The sequence below is a fragment of the Equus caballus genome, chromosome X (assembly GCF_041296265.1).
Source record: "Equus caballus isolate H_3958 breed thoroughbred chromosome X, TB-T2T, whole genome shotgun sequence".
NCBI classification, from domain to species: domain Eukaryota; kingdom Metazoa; phylum Chordata; class Mammalia; order Perissodactyla; family Equidae; genus Equus; species Equus caballus.
In genome coordinates this window covers 60,548,882-60,568,293 of record NC_091715.1, presented here as the reverse complement: position 1 = coordinate 60,568,293, position 19,412 = coordinate 60,548,882, and the positions used below count along the sequence as shown (strand labels likewise).

General features: G+C 35.7%; 1 long non-coding RNA gene across 1 annotated transcript in view; it reads left to right on the top strand.

The window, feature by feature from the left end:
- Window positions 1-506: 506 nt before the first annotated feature.
- The window catches only part of LOC111771649 (uncharacterized), a 63,817-nt gene continuing 44,911 nt past the window's right edge, over window positions 507-19,412 (top strand). The window contains exon 1 of the long non-coding RNA XR_002805567.2: window positions 507-738. This is a non-coding gene — a long non-coding RNA (uncharacterized lncRNA). The remainder of the gene's footprint in view (window positions 739-19,412) is intronic.

The window sequence follows — 19,412 nt, the reverse complement described above, 5'->3', positions numbered from 1 at the left end:
ATAGGAATGTCACAATATCAGGTTCTTCGAGGCCCCTTGACAATAACAAGTGTGTTTTTTTTAAATCCCTGAAGTGAAGATTCTCCCTGATTGAAATCTGAACTGGCATTTGCACAATGCCATGACCCCTCTTACAAAACATCACATATTTCTAAAACTACATAGGTGCTGTAACCACAGGGTTTTCCTGTATACATAATCCGTTTTTATCTTTTTATTAATTTTCCTTTGTCGATTTAATTACAAAAATAACACAAGCTCATTATAAGAATCTTGACAATACAGAGCTGTGTGTAGTTGTTGGTAAACGTCTCCAATATCTTTCATTCCTTTCTTTTTAATTTCCAGCTTAATGTCATAGAAATATAGACAAAACTTTCAACAGGCTATTCTACATGTCACTGGTCATGGCTGTTAGAGCTTTAGCTCAGAGTAGCAATCTCTCTATTCCTTGGGGCGGCTACATCCGGGAGTAAGGAACCATTGCCAGGGAAACGAAGTCACGTGGGACCCTCTAAACACAAACTAGGTCCAGGGAACCTGACCTGAACTGGGGTCTGAGCTTCCGGTGGGTGCTGTGAGTGCCAAAGTGCTGGTGGCGTGTCAGCGGAAGGATCCGATGAAGGACTAAGGGCACAAGACGGCCGCCTGGACGGTCTGGAGCCTACCGGAGGGCTTGAATCCTTGGCCAAGGGCGAAAAGTGGAGCGGCAGGCTGCCAGATGAAGGCGACTGCGGAGTAAGTTGGATTTGAACACCTGGTGGGAGTCAGGGAGGGAAAATGAGCTCGGGCTCAGATCTCTATAATTCTGCTTTTTTTCCAGAGGGACGTTGATCTGACGAGCGAGCTGCTAGGGGTGGGGAAATGAGAATGGGTGCAAGGAACAGGCCAGCGGGGGGGGGGGGGGGGGGGGGGGGGGGGGGGGCTGAAATTCGTGGGTCCTGCTTTGCAGGTACTCTCTCACTGGTTGTTTCCTCCCTATTTTTGTTTCTTTTCCTGGTTACACTTTTTTGTTGCTCCAGAACCTGAATTCGAATGTAAGAAGTTTGGCTCCTGAGCCAGTTCTCTATTAACCTTCCTGCCAGGTACAAAAAGCTTTTAAAAATAGGGAAAGGTGGGCAAAGAATCAGAAGAAGCTATTCACACAGGGCCAGTAAACATTTGAAAAGTCACTTAACTTCACTAATAAACACACATGAAAAAAACAGGCTAGCATATTAAGATTAAGAGGATGGAAAAAGATTGTTTATGCCCAGTGTTGTGCAAGATTTAAGAAAACTGACACTTGATTATAGTATTTTAAGATGTAAATTAGTAAAACAGTTTACTGTTATGCAATTTGGCTTATGTAATAAACTTGAAAATTTATTACTCTTTGGCCTAAAAATTATACCTGTAGGAAGCTATCCAACACAATTTCTAATAGAAGTGAAAACATATATGCATACATATAATGTGTTCATTGCAGCATTATTTATAATAGCAATTGGGGATAACTGGACACTATTTGGTGATATTAAAAAATTATTGTTAATTTATATGTCATATGATTATGTTTTAAAAGAATCTTTGTCTTTAGACAGGGCAGCCTGGTGGCATAGTGGTTAAATTTCTGTGCTCCACTTCAGTGGCCTGGGCTTGCGGGTTCAGATCCCAGGCGTGGACCCACACATTGCTCATCAAGCCATGCTGAGGGAGCATCCCTCATATAAAATAGAGGAAAATTCACAAAGATGTTACCTCAGGGCAGATCTTCCTCACTAAAAAAAGAAAGAAAAAGAATCTTTGTTTTTAGAGATTAATTCAGAAATATTTACATATAGAATAATATGATATATGTGATATACCTGAAAATAATCAGTGTTAGCTAATAGATCAGGGGATAGATCTATTGATAACTTTTGAAGCTGGGTGATGGGAACATGGGGGAGTTCCTTATGATCGTTCTCTCTACTTTTGTATGAGTTCAGGATTTTCCATAAAGTAAAAAAACTAATTTAAGGTAGAAAATTGAAAAACTATGGATGAGTATAAATTCATAAAATCGTCTCCTGGGGCTGGCCCGGTAGTGTAGTGGTTGTGTTTGCATGCTCCACTTTGATGGAGCACCCTGCCTGGGCGTTCATTGGTTTGGATCCTGGGCACAGACCTACATACTGCCCATCAAGCCATGCTGTGGCGGCATCCCACATACAAAATAGAGAAAGATTGGCACAGATGTTAGCTCAGGGACAATCTTCCTCAAGCAAGAAGAGGAAGATTGGCAACAATGTTATTAGCTCTTCCTCACCAAGAAAAAAAATCATCTCTAAATCCATTGGACAGTTGTAACCAGCATTAAATGTTGCATTGTGTGTGTGTGGTGGATTGGTGCTCAACATCCGTTCCACCTTCCTGCTGTACCTTCTTATATTTTAGGAAGAGCCTTCAAAATCACAGATTCAAGTCAGATTGCCTAGGTAAGAATCCCATCTCTGCTCTTTACTAGCTGTCTGGTGTTGGACAGGTTACTTTAGTTGTTTGAGACTCAGTTTCCTCATCTATGATGTGAGAATGATACTGTACTGTATATTATCAAATCCAATCAATAGTCAGATACACTATTATTATTTGTGCCACTATGGAAGAAAAATCACTTCCAAATAAACTGACACACATCTTGATTTCACAGGTGTTAGAATATGTAAGGATAAGAATATTAGAATTAACGAAATATAGTGGCAGCTACCTCATTGGGTTTCTGTGGCAAGTAAATAAGTTTATAAATCTAAAGTACATGGCGCATGGGTACTCACTAAATATGAATTGTCATCATTGTTCACATCACCATCATCATCATAGAGTGCTCATTAGGCATCCTCATGCATTTTTCTCCCATTTAAGCAAGGAGGCCAAAGTGTCTGGATCTTGTTTGGTGTATAATAGCCTTTACTTGTGGGAAATGGATTTATTTTGGGTAGTATTCTAAATTGATAATGTATGAGAATGTTCCTTGCAGGATGATTGGTGAAAGAAAAAATTACCTGTAGTAGCCTAAGCGCCCACCAACAGGAAATGATCAAATACATTATGCAGACATTATGCAGATATTCACACTACAATACTATGCACTTATGAGAAAGAATGAGGGAGGAGCTGGAAGTACTGACATGGCAAGATGTCTCTGTTATAATGATTAGTAAAGAAAGCATTAAATACAATGTATAGTTTAAGTAGGAAAAAGGTTATGTTATTTATACACGTGTGTATATTTATGTGTGTGTGTGTGTGTGTGTAGACAGATAGGTGATAGATAGGTTCCACACTTTTGAAAGTGGTTGCCTCTGAGGGGTGAATTCAGATCAGAAGAAGATGAAATGAGACTTTCATTTTTCCCCCTATATATTTGGTTTTGTTGGATTTTTATACAATCTATTACTTTTGTATTTAAAATATAATTTTGAAAAAGTAAAGCATGAAATTTTTTTGAGAGTATGCACATCTAATCACTAAGTTTTTCTGCTAAGTAAGATTTGTTCTTTTAACATCCTATAATAAGTTTGTACATGCAACTTTTAAGAATGAAGTGAGTGAAGTTTAAAACACTGTCTTTTGCAAAGGCCACCCTTTATAAATTGTGAAGTTCTCATAGTCAGTACATTGTTGCCAGTCCTCACAGATGTTAAGCCTATTTATAATGGTCCAAGTATACCATTACTGTAGCAACATACTGCTATTACCATAACCTAATACTGTTAATTACATTTGTCCCCAAAGAGGATTTGATAAGGGATGTCATAAACATTACCTTTAGGGTTACTCACATTAAAATTTAAAATTAAAATTAAAATAAAAAAAGCGAACCCTGGGCTGCCGAGAAGCAGAACATGCGGACTTAACCGCTGCGCCACCAGGCCGGCCCCCAGAAATATCTTAATGAAACCAAATTTTTGCAATAACATGTTTTAGTCTTTAATGTGTGAAAATAATATCTCCTCATTATAGGAAATTTGAGTATATGTGTGATTGTGTAATAGACAGAAAAAAAAGTAAAACCAGAGGGCCGGCCTGGTGGTGCAGCGGTTAAGTTCACATGTTTCACTATGGCGGCCCAGGATTCACTGGTTCAGATCACGGGTGCAGACATGGCACCACTTGGCAAGCCATGCTGTGGTAGTCGTTCCACATAAGTAGAGGAAGATGGGCACGGATGTTAGCTCAGGGCCAGTCTTCCTCAGCAAAAAGAGGAGGATTGGCAGCAGTTAGCTCAGGGCTAATCTTCCTCAAAAAAAAAAAAAAAAGGAAAACCAGAATGGACTATAGTTGCATTGCCTTCTATAGTGAGTGGTATGATTCATATCCACGTGGAAATAAATACCTTTATTGCTCCCTTCCTCTCTCAGAGACTAGTGGGAAAAGAGAGAAGCTTGCTATTAAAATTTCAAGGCCTTTGCTGATTCCTTTGTGCTTCTAAAGTGTGAGACTGAGATAGATGGTCTACTGTTTATCAGAAGCCATTAATCAGTCTTTGGATGTGTAAAAGAAAGTGCAGAGCCTAACTTAAGATGGATATGGGGTGGTGGTGGTGTGGGTGCATGTTGTGTGTTTGATGGGGGATACCTGAGGGAAAGGCGCCTAGAGAGAGGGGAAGCAAAGCATCTAGAAGCAATAAATGAGGCCACGAAAGAAGGTGCAATATTGGAGCCTGAAGAGGAAGTAGACAAGTGAAAAATTGCCAGTTGTGGAGTTGCTGAAAGCCTTTTAGGTTGCAAATGTTCAGTGTTTGGTTATTTCCCAAGTCTTGTTGTGACCTAATCCCCACTTTGTTTCTCAGACCTTCAGTAATGTGTGGACTCTTACAAATATCTCGTGTGAATGATTCTTAAGTGGGAATATCATGGAACCTGCTGTTCATCTGCAAGTACCTTAAAGCAATGATGAGTTGGCACTTTAAATTTTATCATATTGTCATGGAATAAAAAGAATGATAGATGAATGATGCTCGTGCATTAATTTCCAGTCCATGAACTGGTCCAATAAAGCCGTAGAAACTAGCTCTGGGTTCATTTCTCATTGCTCTGGGATCCCAGTATACAGAATACTGTATACTTTTGTGTCCAGCAAATATGTCTAATTTCATTTTAAAACTGTAGTCTTTGTGGGAGGAAGTGGGCTAGGGAAGTGAGGAGTAAGAGAAAACAAACCCTGATGAGAGTGCTAGATTATGTGATCTTGGTAAGGATTATTACCCAGGCATTACTCGAGGAGAGAAATGGAGAGGAGGTCAGAAGCAGGAACAGGGAGAAAGAAATTAAATTTTAGATCCTTTTTTCTAAATGAGAACTCACTGCAGAATGAAGAATATCCGGTAGCTGGAATGATGCAGTTTTGGAGGGTCTAAAAATATTGATGATTTCTTTCCAACACAGAAAGGCAGTTTTGGGGCAGACCGTGACCCTAAGCTTCCTTGATGAAATCACTGCCTATGTAATCAGGTGAGTAATAAAGATGAGCCAGCTTTTCATTTACGGTATTGTATTTGGATCTATAGAATATCTTTTGTGACATTTATGAAAGACCCAGAAAATATAAAAGCCAGTGTTATCTTAGCATAATCTCTTGTCTGGTGGGGTGACCAGCCTCCGGGTTTGTCCACACTTTCCTGATTTTAGCACTGAAAGACTTGCATTCCGGGAATTCCTTCAGTCCTGGACAAACCAGGGTTGGTTACTCTACTGCAAGCCTCCATCTCCTGCCCTCCCCACGTTATCCACCTCTTCCACTGACACAATTTCTGGAACCTTAGCACTGTCTTCTTCCTCTGCAAGGACCCTATTATCCAAACAACATGATGAAAATGAAGGTGCTCTGATGACATCATGAATAAGGAAGGCATAAGATTGTTTTTTATCTTTAACACAAATTTGGCAAAGAAGTGTGCCAGAATACTAACAAGTGACTGAGTGGGGTAATTGTGGATTTTTTACTTCTTTACACATCTCTTTATTTTCCAAACTTTACTCACAACAGATTATGGCAGTTATAATTACCGGATTGAAACCATTATAAAAACTAAAAATAAAAATACACTGGCTTTGGTTTCCATGTGAATGTTAAATTATCTTTCAGAATTGCCTTTAAGCCTATTTTTTAAGAAGGGGAGTAGATAGCATGTCCTATATGGTCCAGGAAACAATATGAGCTTCTGGGAAGATGCTTTACAGAAGATTCCGTTTAATTCCTTTAACATTTATTGATTGTTTATTCTGTGCCAGTTATTGTAATAGATGATTACTCACTTATAGGATCTTTGTTATGGGAATGTTTCATCTTTCTTTAATTCATTAAAATAATAAGTGTGTGTTTAATGATAGACATGTGTTCTTGATAAATAAAATGTTAAATCAGGATACAAACAATAGGTGTATATTTATATTAGCTCCTATTTTTCAGTTTTGTGTGAATTTTTCAATTTACACAGAACCCTGAATACAGTTTGATTCCATTTTCATAAAAAATTATATGTGTATATTTGTAGGTGTAAAACATTTAGGAAGAAAATGAAAGGAAATATCCCAAAATGGTAGCAATGGTCAACTTGGGATGGTTTGATTACTTGTTATTTCACTTGTTTTAGTCAATGATATTTTAAAATTTTAAATTAACTTTAAATTTTAGAATAGTTTTAAATTTACAGAATTATTGAAGAGATGGTACAGAGTCTCTATATACCTCATACCCGGTTTCCCCTCATATTAACATCTTACATATATAAATGATACATTTGTCCCACTTGATAACCAATACTGATACATTATTATTGACTAAAGTGCACTCTATTTAGATTTCCTCAGTTTTTCCCTAATATCTTCTCTGTCTTCTAGAATCCCATCTAGGATACCACATTACATTTAGCAGTCATGTATCCTTAGGCTTCTCTTGGCTGTGACAGTTTTCAGACTTTACTTTTTGATCTTGACAGTTTTCAGGAGTATTAGTCAGGCGTTTTGTAGAATTCCCTTCAACTGTGATTTGCCTGATGATTTTGTCATGATTGAACTGATGTAATTTTTTTTTGAATAAGAACACTTTATCACATCATATCAAGGTACATAACCATCAATATGCCTTATCATTAGTGATGTTCACATTCATCACTGGGCTGTATAGTGTTTGTCAGGTCTATCTACCGTAAAGTTACTTTTTTTTTCCTTTGGAAGAAAGTCACCACGTATAGCCCACACTTAGAGAGTGGGGAGTTATGCTTCTACTCATTGAGGGTGGATTATTTTATAAATTATTTGAAATTCTTTTTTAAGGGAGAGTCATCTACTCTCCCTCATTTATTTTTTAGTCATTTATTCATATTAGTTTGGACTCATGGATATTTTATATTTGGGGTTATAATCTAATACTGAATTATTAATTAATTTATTTAAATTGTTCCAAGTTAGGCTATTCAGAGCTCTTTTAATTGGCTCCTGTGCCCCTTTGACATACTGCCATGAATGTGGAGTTTTATTGAGCACTCCCTTACTTTCTGGTACTTCAAGGAGGGGGAGCATAGCTCCCCATTCTGTAAGTGTGGGCTGCACTTATCCAAAGAGCACAGTATGGGAAGGGAGAAAAAAAGAGGAACTGCACTGTGGGGAAACGTGACAAACACTACTTAGCCTGGTAACAAAGGTCAATATCAACAGTGATGTCATGTTAATACGGTGTACCTTTGATATGACGTAATGAAAATGGCATTTTACCTCTCTGGTCCTCCTCACCAAAACACATTACCCCAGTGTACTCATGAGAAAAAACATTAGACAAATTCCAATGGGGAATTATTCTACAATATTCTACAGTATGACTGACTAGTTAGTATTCCTTCAAACTATTAAAGTCACCAAAAACATGGAAAGTCTGAAAAACTGTGAAAACCAGGAGAAGCCTAAGGAAACACGACAACTAAATGTAATGTGGTATCCTATATGGGATCTTGGAACGGCAAAAGGATATTAGGAAAAAATGAAGCAAATCTAAATAAAGTGTATATTTCAGTTAATAACATCGTATCACTATTGGTTCGTTAAGTGTGACAAATGTGCCATAATAATAGAAAAACTTGATGTGGCGTATATGGGAACTTTTTTGCAACTTTTATGTAAATCTGAAAATAACATAAGATTCAAAAGTTTGTAAACCAATCAATTGGGCATATTTTTGGGGTCTGTTTTTGGGTTCTCTCTTCTGACCCATTGATTTATGTGTCTATCCTTCTAACAGAAACACTCAGTCTTGATTATTGCTGCAGTACAGTAAACTTTAATATCAAGGAAAAATATCTCCCGCTTTCTTTTCCTTTTTCAAAATTTGTTCACCTATTTCACTTCCTTTGCCTTTCCAATAAATTTTAGAATAAACTTGTCTATATCCACAGAGTTCTTGCTGGTATTTTGATAGGAATTTCATTCAACCTGTATTGATATCTTTACTATGTTGAGCCTTTCAATCCATAAACATTGTATGTCTTTCCATTTATTTATATATTATCTTATTTCTTTCATCACTATTTTGTAGTTTTCAGCATACAAGTCCAGCACGTGTTTTATTATATTATACCTAAGTATTTCATTTTATTGTGTAGACAATTTTGTTATCTACAAATAGGGACGATTCTATTTCTCTTTTCTTATCTGTATGACTTTGTTTACTTTACTTGTGTTTGTACTAAGTAGAACTTCCAGCACTACGTTGAATAAGTGTTGCAAGAGTGGACATCCTTCTCTTGTTCACAATTTTAGGGGGAAAGGATTCAGTCTTTCACTATTAAGTACAATGCTAGTGTAGGTATTTTGTATGTGCTCTTAACTTGCAGAAGTTCTCCTCTATTCCTTTTTTTCTGAGAGTTTATTATACAACTGTGCTGATGTTTGTCAGAAGCTTTGTCTGCATTGATTGATGTGATTATGTAATTTTTAAAATTTAGCCAGTTAATATGGTAGGTTACATTGATTAATTTTCAAATATTGGATCATACTTGCACGCCTGAAATAAACCGAACTTCGTCCTGGTTTAGAATTATTTTTATGTACTTTTTAATTTTAGTTTCCAATATTTTGTTAACAATTTGTGTGTCTAAATTCATAAAAGATATTAGTCTGTCATATTCTATTTTTATATTTTTTATCTGGTTTTGTTATTAGAATAATACTAGCTTCAAAAGACGCATGGGAAGAGTTCTTTCTTCCTTTTTTTTCTGAAAGAGATTGCTTAGATTCCTTTTAGTTCTTTAAATATTTGGTAGAATTCTTCAGTGAAACTTTCTGGACCAGGACTTTACTTTTTTTGAGAATTTTTAAACTACGAAGTCAGTTTACTTAATAGTTAAAGGGATATTAAAATTGTATATTTCATGTTTGTGAGTTGTGGTGGCTTATGTTTTTTCTACAGATTGATCCCTTACATGTAAGTTGTCAAATTTATCTGTGCAGTATTTCATAGTATTATTTTATTATCCTGTTGTTTATAAGATCATTTTATTGATTTTTTTCAAAGTACCAGCTTTTTGTTTCATTGATTTGTTCATGTTTCATTTTCATTAATTTTCTTTTCTTATCTTTATTTCTTTCCTTCTGCTTGCTTTGGCTTGTTTGCTCTTCTAGGTTCTCGAGGTGGAAACTTACATTATTCATTTTAAACTGTTTTTCTTTTCTTATGTATATAATTAGTACTCTAAATACCCCTCTTAGTACTGCTTTAACTGTGTCACACAAATTTTGGTATGTTGTATTTTCATTTTCATTCAGTTGAGTGTATTTTTTTATTTCCCTTGAGATTTCGTCTTTGATGTATTATTTAGAAGTGTGTTGTTTAGTGATAAGTATTAATTGTTATTTTTCTGTGTTTGATTTCTACTTTTGATAGCATTGTCATCAGAGAATACACTCTGTATGATTTCAGTTTTTTTAAAATTTTGAGAGTTATTCTATGGCATAGGATATGGCCTATCTAGATATAAGTTTCCTGGACATTTGTAAAGAATCTGTATTCTGATTGAGTTTAAATATCCTATAAACATTAATAAAATTGATTTCTTTGATGGTGGTGTTGACTTCTTCTATATTCTTACTGATTTTCTATGTCTTTCTATGAATTGATGAGTTAGCAGTGTTGAAGTCTCCACTATAATTGTAGATTGTTTATTTCTCCCTTAAGTTTTGTAAGGTTTTTTCCCCACTTATTTTGTAGTTCTATTGATGAGTACACACACATTTAGGGGTATTATGTCTTTTTGGTGGATTGACCTTTTATTATTATATCATGTCCCTCTCAGTCTCTGGTAGTTTTCTTCCTTTGAAATCTAGTATATCAGATACTAATATAGCGACTTCTGATTTATTTTGATTAAGGATTGCATGATGTATCTTTTACCATTCTTTTATTTTCTACCTGCCTATATGGTTACATTTGAGGTGAGTTTCTGAAGAGAGCATAGAGCTGGGTCATAGTTTTTAATCTACTTTGTCAATATCTGTCTTTTTTTTTTTTAACTTTTTTTAAAAAAGATTTTATTTTTTCCCTTTTTTTTTTTTCTCCCCAAAGCCCCCCGGTACATAGTTATATATTCTTCATTGTGGGTCCTTCTAGTTGTGCCGTGTGGGACGCTGCCTCAGTGTGGTTTGATGAGCAGTGCCATGTCTGTGCCCAGGATTTGAACCAACAAACACTGGGCCGCCTGCAGCGGAGCGCACGAACTTAACCAGTCAGCCACGGGGCCAGCCCCAATATCTGTCTTTTAATTGATGTATTTAAACCATTTACATTTAGCACAATATTTGGTATGTTTGGGACTAAGTCTGTCATTTTATTTTTTGTTCTCTATTCATTCACTCTTATTTTCATTCTTCAGTTTTCTTTCATTCCTTCCTGTAGACTGCTTGAATATTTTTTAAAAATTCATATTTTTTCTAGATTTATTGAGGTATAATTGGCAAATACAAATTGTATATATGCAAGGTGTACAACATGATGTTTTGACGTATGTATATATAATGAAATTATTACCACAATCAAGCTGATTAACAGAACAATCATTTCACATAGTTACTCTTCTTTTGTGTGATGAAAACACAAGACCTACTCTTTTAGCAAATTTCAGGTATACAATACAATAACTCTTGTTACCATGCTGTAATTCAGATCTCCAGAACTTATTCATCCTGCATAACTGAATCTTTGTATCCTTTGACTAAAATCTCCCTATATCGCCCACCGCTCAGTCCCTAACAACCATCATTATACTCTCTGATTTTATGAGTTTGACTTTGGTTTCCACATATAAGTGAGCTCATGCAGTATCTGTCTTTGTCTGGATTATTTCACTTAGCATAATGTCCTCCGGGTGAGCCTATGTTGTTCCATATGGCAAGATTTCCTTCTTTTTAATACTGAATAGTATTCCATATTATATACATATCACATCTTTATCCGTTTATCCATTGACAGACACTTAGATTGTCTCCATATTTTAGCTATTGTGACTAATGCTGCAATGAACATGGGAGTGAAGATGCCATTTTGAGATATCAGTATTATTTCCTTTGGATATATACTCAGAAGTGATTATGCTGGATCATATGGTAGTTCTAATTTTAACTTTTTGAGGAACATCAGTACTATTTCCATAATGGCTGTACCAGTTTACATTCAAACCAACAGTGCACAAGGGTTCCCTTTTCTCCACATCCTTGCCAACACTTAGCAATTTTTGTTTTATTGATGACAACCATTATAACAAGTGTGAGGTGATATCTTGTTGTATTTTGGATTTTAATTTCTCTAATGATTAGTGACACGAGTACCTTTTCATATACCTGTTGGCTGTTTGTATGTTTTTCTTTGAGAAATGGCTATTCAGATTCTTAGCCCATTTTTTGAATTTTTTTTTTCTATGGGGTTGTTTGGGTTCCTTATATATTTTGGCCATTAGCTCCTTATCAGATGTATAGTTGGCAAATATTTTCTCTCATTCCATAGGCTCTCTCTTCTTTCTGTTGATTATTTCCTTTGAGGTGCAGGCACTTTTTAGATTGCTACAATTCCACTTTTCCATTTTTACTTTTATTGCCTGTGCTTTTGATGTCATATACAAAAAATGATTGCCCAGACCAATGTCAAGAAGCTATTTCTCTATGTTTTCTTCTAATAGTTTTAAAATTTCAGGTCTTAAGTTCTTAATCTATTTTGAGTTGATTTTTGCATATGGTGCGAGATAAAAGTCCAGTTTCATTCTAATGCATGTGGATATCCACTTTTCCAGCACCATTTATTGAAGAGATTATCATTTCCTCATTGTGTATTTTTGACACCTTTGTTGAAGATTAGTTGACCTTAAATCCATGGACTTATTTCTGGCTTCTGTATTCTGTTCCACAGGTCTAAATCTCTGTTTTATGCCAGTACCATAGTGTTTTGAGTACTGTAGCTTTGTAACATATTATGAAATCAGGAATTGTGACGCCTCCAATTTCATTCTTCTTGCTCAAGATTGCTTTAGTTATTCATAATCTTTTGTGGTTCCATATGAATTTTAAGATTTTTTTATTTCAGTGAAAAATGCCATTGGAATTTTGAAAGGGCTTGCATCGAATCTCTAGATCACTTTGTGGAGTATGGACATTTTAACAATATTAATTCTTCCAATCTGTGAACATGGCATATCATTCCATGATTTGTGTCTCCTTTAACTTATTTCATCAATGTTTTATACTTTTCAGTGTACACATCTTTCACCTCTTTCATTAAATTTATTCCCAAGCATTTTATTCTTTTTGATGCTACTGTGAAAGGATAGTTTTCTTAATTTCTTTTTCAGTTAGTTTGTTGTTAGTGTATAAACACACACAGATTTTTTTGTATGTTGATTTTGTATCATGCAACTGAATTCTTTACTAAATTCATAGATTAGTTATAAGAATTTTTGGTGGAGTCTTTAAAGTTTTCTATATATAAGTTTTTGTCATCTGCAAACAGAGACATTATTACTCCTTTTTTACTGATTTGGATGCTTTTTATTTATTTTACTTGCACAATTTCTCTGGCTTGGACTTCTAGCAATATATTGAATAGAAGTGGTGAAAGTGGGCATTCTTGTTTTGTTCCTGGTATCAGAGGAAAAGCTTTCAACCTTTCACTGTATGATGTTAGCTGTGAGCTTGTCATACATTGCCTTTATTATGTTGAGTTACATTCCTTATATACCTATTTTGTTGAGCATTTTTATCATGAAGATATGTTGAATTTTGTTAAATGATTTTTCTGCATCTATTGAAATAATCATATTATTTTTATTCTTCGTTCTGTTAGTAAGTGTATCACATGTACTGATTTGAATATGGTGAATCATCCATGCACCTCATGGATAAATCCCACTTGATCAAGGTGTATGATTCTTTTATTGTGCTATGGAATTCAGTTTGTTAATATTTTGTTGAGGATTTCTGCATCTATATTCATCAGAGATATTGGCCTGTAATTTTCTTTTCTTGTGGTGTCCTCGTCTGGCTTTGGTAACCAAGTAATGCTGGCCTCATAAAATGAGTTTGGGAGTATTCCTTCCTCTTCAATTTTTTGTAAGGGTTTGTGAAGGATTGGCATTAATTCTTTAATGAATTCTTTAAATGTTTGATAGAATTAATCAGTGAAGCCATCTGGTCCTGGGGTTTTTGGGAGATTTTTGATTCATGATTCAATCTCCATAGTTGTTACTGGTCTTTTCAGATTTTCTACTTCTTCATGATTCAGTCATGGTATATGTATATTTCTTGGATGTGTGTGTTTCTTCTAGGTTATCCAATTTGTTGATGCATAATTATTTATAGTAGCCTTTCACGATCCTGTGTAATTCTTAGTGTCAGTTGTAACGACTCCTCTTTCATTTCTGAGTCTTTTTTTTTTTTTTTTTTGAGGAAGATTAGTCCTGAGCTAACATCTGCTGCCAATCCTCCTCTTTTTGCTGAGGAAGACAGGCCTTGAGCTAACATCTGTGCCCATCTTCCTCTACTTTATATGTGGGACTCCTGCCACAGCATGGCTTGCCAAATGGTGCCATGTCCACACCTGGGATCCAAAATGGCGAAACCCGGGCCGCTGAAGCGGAACATGCACACTTAACCGCTGAGCCACCGGGCTGGCCCCCACTTCTGATTCTTTTTGTTTTTCTCTGTTTTTTTCTTAGTCTATCTAATGTTTTGTCAATTTTATTTGTCTTCTCAAAAAACCAACTCATAGTTTTATCTTTTTATTATTTCTCAAGTCTCTATGACATTTATTTCTGCTCTGATCATTGTTATTTCCTTCTTTCTGCTAATGAGCTTAGTTTCTTTTTCTTTTTCTAGTTTCTTGAGGTGGGATGTTGGATTGTTTATTTGAGAACTTTCTTTTTTTTTTAATATAGATATTTATTGCCATAAACCTCCATCTTAGAACTGCTTTTGCTGTATCCAATAAGTTTTCATATGTTGTGTTTCCATTTTCAACTGTCTCAAGATGGTTCTTGATTTCCCTTTTGATTTCTTCTTTGACCCATTGATTATTAAGGAGTGTGTTGTTTAATTTCCACATATTTGTGAATTTTCCAATTTTATCTATTTCTAGTTCCACACCGTTGTGTTCATAAAAGATACTTGATACGATTTCAATCTTCTTAAATTTATTAAGACTTGTTTTGTGACCTAACTTATAATCTATCCTGGAGAATGTTCTATGTGTGCTTGAGAAGAATATGTATTCTGCTGCTGTTGGATAGAGTGTTCTGAATGTCTGTTAGGTCCATTTGGTCTAAAGTATATTTCAGTTCCAATGTTTCATTGTTGATTTTCTGTCTGGATGATCTATCATTGTTGAAAGTGGAGTACTGAAGTCCCTTATTATTATATTTTTTGTCTATTTCTACCTTCAGATTTGTTCATGTTTGCTTAATATATGTAGGTGCCCGAGCGATGGGTGAGTATATACATGCAATTGTTATATCTTCTTGACAACCATCACTTTATCCTCCAAAATTTCTGTTTTGTTCTTATATAACTTGTATCTCTTTGTTGAACTTCTCATTTTGGTCGTGTACTCTGTCCGTGATTTCTTTGAGTTGTCTATATGTGCTGTCTTGTAGCTCACTGAGCTTCCTTAGCACAATTATTTTCTATTGTTTGTCAGGCAATTCATATATCTCCATTTCTTTGGGGTTGGTTACTGGAAAGTTATGTGTTCCTTTGGTCATGTCATGTTTTCTTGCTTTTCCGTGTTCCTTGAAGTCTTGTGTTGTCTTTGCATTTGAAGAAGCAGTCACCTCTTTTTTACTGTCTTTGGGAGACATATTCCTTCATTAGTCAGTCCAGTTAATGATTCTGAGACTCTCTCAGATCTTTCCTTTTTTCTGTTTTTTCGTTTGTTTGTTTGTTTTTGAGGAAGATTAGCCCTGAGCTAACTACTGCCAATCCTCCTCTTTTTGCTGAGGAAGACTGGCCCTGCGCTAACATCTGTGCCCATCTTCCTCTACTTTATACGTGGGACGCCTACCACAACATGACTTTTGCCAAGTGGTGCCATGTCCGCACCCTGGATCCGAACCGGTGAACCCCAGGCCACCAAGAAGCGGAACTTGCGAACTTAACTGCTGCACCACCGGGCCGGCCCCTCAGATTTTTTCTATGAGTGTGTCCATTCCTCACCTCTTGTTATTTTTTATTGGGGGGAGGGGGTCTTAAGAATGTATACCTCTCTTGATTCTGCAAAGCCAGTCCTCTTGATGAGAGTATCTCATTTTTTCCCTTGGCCAGTGCCCTGAAATGCTCAAGATTGTATGCTTTCTTCCAGTCCTGCAGATTTTGGCCAGCTTGGCGTATGTGCTTGTGAACATCTGCAATGGTTCGCACTTACTGTCTGCAGGGCCTGTAGCTGGCCGTGGTGGGGTGGATGGGGCACATAGAGTGTTGGGGGTGCTCTTGGGCTATTTTAGGAGGTTTAAAGGTGAGACCTCCCAAGCAGCTCATGGCAGGTCTTCCTAATGGAGTATGCAAAGTCCTTTAGTAGGATACGTGGCCTTTGATGAGTTCTGAGCTCTGGTTCCTCTAATTCCAGCTTCTCCAACCCCTCAACCATGCTGATAACTTCAATATTTTGAGCGGGGCAAGAAAGCAGTATGCCTTTTGAGCAGCTTTCCACACAGTTGGGGAAGCTGGATGCTCACTCAATATGCTCTCACTTTCCCCTATAAGAGAAATCACCAGATAAAGGAGTCTCTCCTGGTACTGAGCTTGGGAGGGGAGCGACATGAGTAAAGTCAATTGTTCTTCTTAACTTTTTAAATGTGTCTATTCTCAGATATTTTGGTACAGCAGTGTGTTGGAACTTCTTCACTGGACTCTCACACACTCACAAAGGTGCTCTTTTCTGTGAATGTTTGTCAGAATAGGTATTCTGTGGCTGAATGACAGTAGAAAATTTCTATTCCACCACCATGCTGACCTCATCATCCTTGTTTAGGTTATTTTTAAAACAATTTGATAAGTACAATATTTGAGTTTAGCTCGAGTGATTTTTTTTTAAGATACTGTGTTTCAGCTTGCAGTGGAGAAGTAACAATCTAGGTTCCAAAACACAAGGCCATTTTTGACTCTTGTTGTGAAGTGATTACCACAAAGCAACCACACTACCTTCTTTCCTTTTCTCAGCATCTGGCAACTACTAATCTGCTTTCTGTGTCTATGAATTTGCCTATTCTGGACATTTCATGTAAATGTAATAATATAATATTTGGCTGTGTGTGTCTTTCACACACAAATGTTTAATGTTTTAGCATAATGTTTTTAAAGTTTACTGATGTTGTAGCATGTTCTTAATTCCTTTTTAAGGATGAATAATATTTCATTGTACAGATATACTACTTTTTGTTTATCCGTTCATCAGCTGATGGACATTTGGGTTTTTTCCATTTCTCTATTTATTATTTTTCTATTTAAATTGTGTTTAGAAATTGTACAACATTAAATTTAGGATCTTAGCCATTTATAATTGTATAGTTCAGAAGTATAACTATATTCACATTGTTGCAAAATGGATCTCCAGAACTTTTTCATCTCCCCAAACTGAAGTTCTATAACATTAAACGGCTCCCTTTTTCTCCCTTGCCCACCCCTGCAAACCACTATTCTACTTTCTTTTTCTATGAATTTGACTACTTTAGATACCTCATATAAGTGGAATCATATAGTATTTTTCTTTTTGTGACTGGGTTATCTCAGTTAGTGTAATGTCCTCAAGGTTAATCCACATTGTAGCATTTGACAAGATTCCCTTCCTTTTAATGACTTCATAACACTCCATTGTATGTATATAACACTTTTTTTTCATCCATTCACCCATTGACTGAAGTTTGGGTTGCTTCCACCTCTTGGCTATTGTGAATAATGCTGCTATGAATGAGGGCAAGCAAATATCTCCTTGAAATTCTGCTTTCAATCATTTGGATATATATCCAGAAGTGGGATTGTTTGACCATATGGTAATTCTATTTTTAATTTTTTGAGAAAGCACCATACTATATTCTATAGTGACTGCACCATTTTACATTCTCACCAACAGTACTCTTCGATCTCAATTTCTCCACATACTTGCTAACACTTATTTTTTGTTGTTTTGATAATAGCCATCCTAATGGATGTGGAATGGATATCTCATTGGGGTTTCTTTTAATAGACTTTACTTCTTAGAGAATTCTTTAGGTTCATAGCAAAATCGATTGGAAGTTATAATAATTTCCCATAGACCTCTGCCTCTACGTACACAGCCTCGTCCACTATCGAAGTTTGGTACCAGGGCAGTCACTTGTTACAATCTATGAACTTACATTGACACATCATTACTACTCAAAGTCCATAGTTTACGTTAAGCTTCACTCTTGGTATGGTACCTTCTATGGGTTTTGACAAATGTATTATGACGTGTATTTACCATGGTAGCATAATACAAAGCAATTTCACTGCCCTAAAAATCCTGTACTGGATGTATTGAATCCTACCTCAACTCCAACCCCTGAAATCCCTGATCTCTTTACTGTCTCCACAGTTTTGCCTTTTCCAGAATGTTATATAGTTGGAATCATATTGTATGTATTTTTTAATAGTATGTATGTTTTTCAGATTTTCCTATTTCACTTAGTCATATGCATTTAAGGTCCATACATGTCTTTTCTTGGCTTGACAGCTCATTTCTTTTTAGACTGAATAGTATTCCATTGTCTACATGTACCACAGTTTATTTATCCATTGACCTACTGAAGGACATCTTGGTTGATTTCAAGTTTTAGCAATTATGAATGAAGCTCCTATAAACATTTGTGTGCAGAATTTTGTATGGACGTGTTTTCAACTCATTTGGGTAAATACCAAGGAGTGCAACTGCTGGGTCATATGGTAAGACTATGTTTGGTTTAGTAAGAAGTCACCAAACTGTCTTCTGAATTGGCCATACTATTTTGAATTCCCATCAGCAATAAATAAGAATTCCTGGTGCTTACCAGCATTTGGTGGTGGCAGTGTTTTGGATTTTGGCCATTCTAGTATGTGTGTAGTGGTATCCCATCCTTGTTTTAATTTGCAACTCCCTAATGAAATATGATGTCAAACATGTTTTCATATACTTATTTTCAATCTATATATCTTCTTTGGAACAGTGTTTGTTAAAGACTTTTGCTCATTTTTTAATCGAGTTGTTCATTTTCTTATTGTTGAGTTTTAAGTGTTCTTTGGATATTTTGATTGTCGTTCATCAGATATGTCTTTTGCAGATATTTTTCCACTTGTACCTTATCTTCTCATTCTCTTGACAGTGTGTTTTGTAGAACAGTAGTTTTAATTTTAACAAAGTCAATTTTATCACTACTTTCACAGATTATGCCACTGATGTATCTAAAAACTCACTGCCGTACCCAAAGTCATGTAGATTTCCTCCTGTGTTATCACATTATGGTTTTGATTTGCACTTCTCTAATTATTAGTGATGATTAGAATCTTTTCGTATGCTTGTTGGCTATTCATGTCTCAACTTTGAAGAAATGTTTATGAAAGTACATTTTTTTCATTTTTAAATCAGGTTACTTGATTTTTGTTGTTGAGTTGTAGGAGTTCTTCGTATATTCTGGTTATTAACCTTTTATCAGATACACAATTTGCAAATATTTTCTCCCATTCTATAGGTTGCCTTTTCATTCTCTTGATTGTATTCTTTGATGCAGGTAAGTTTTTAAGTTTGATGTAGTGTATAGTTCTATTTTTTTATTATATTACTTTTGCTCTTGGGGTGTCATAATCAAGATACAATTGTCAATTACTACGTCATGAAGCTTTTCTCCTAGGAGTTTTTAGTTTTAGTCTTACATTTGT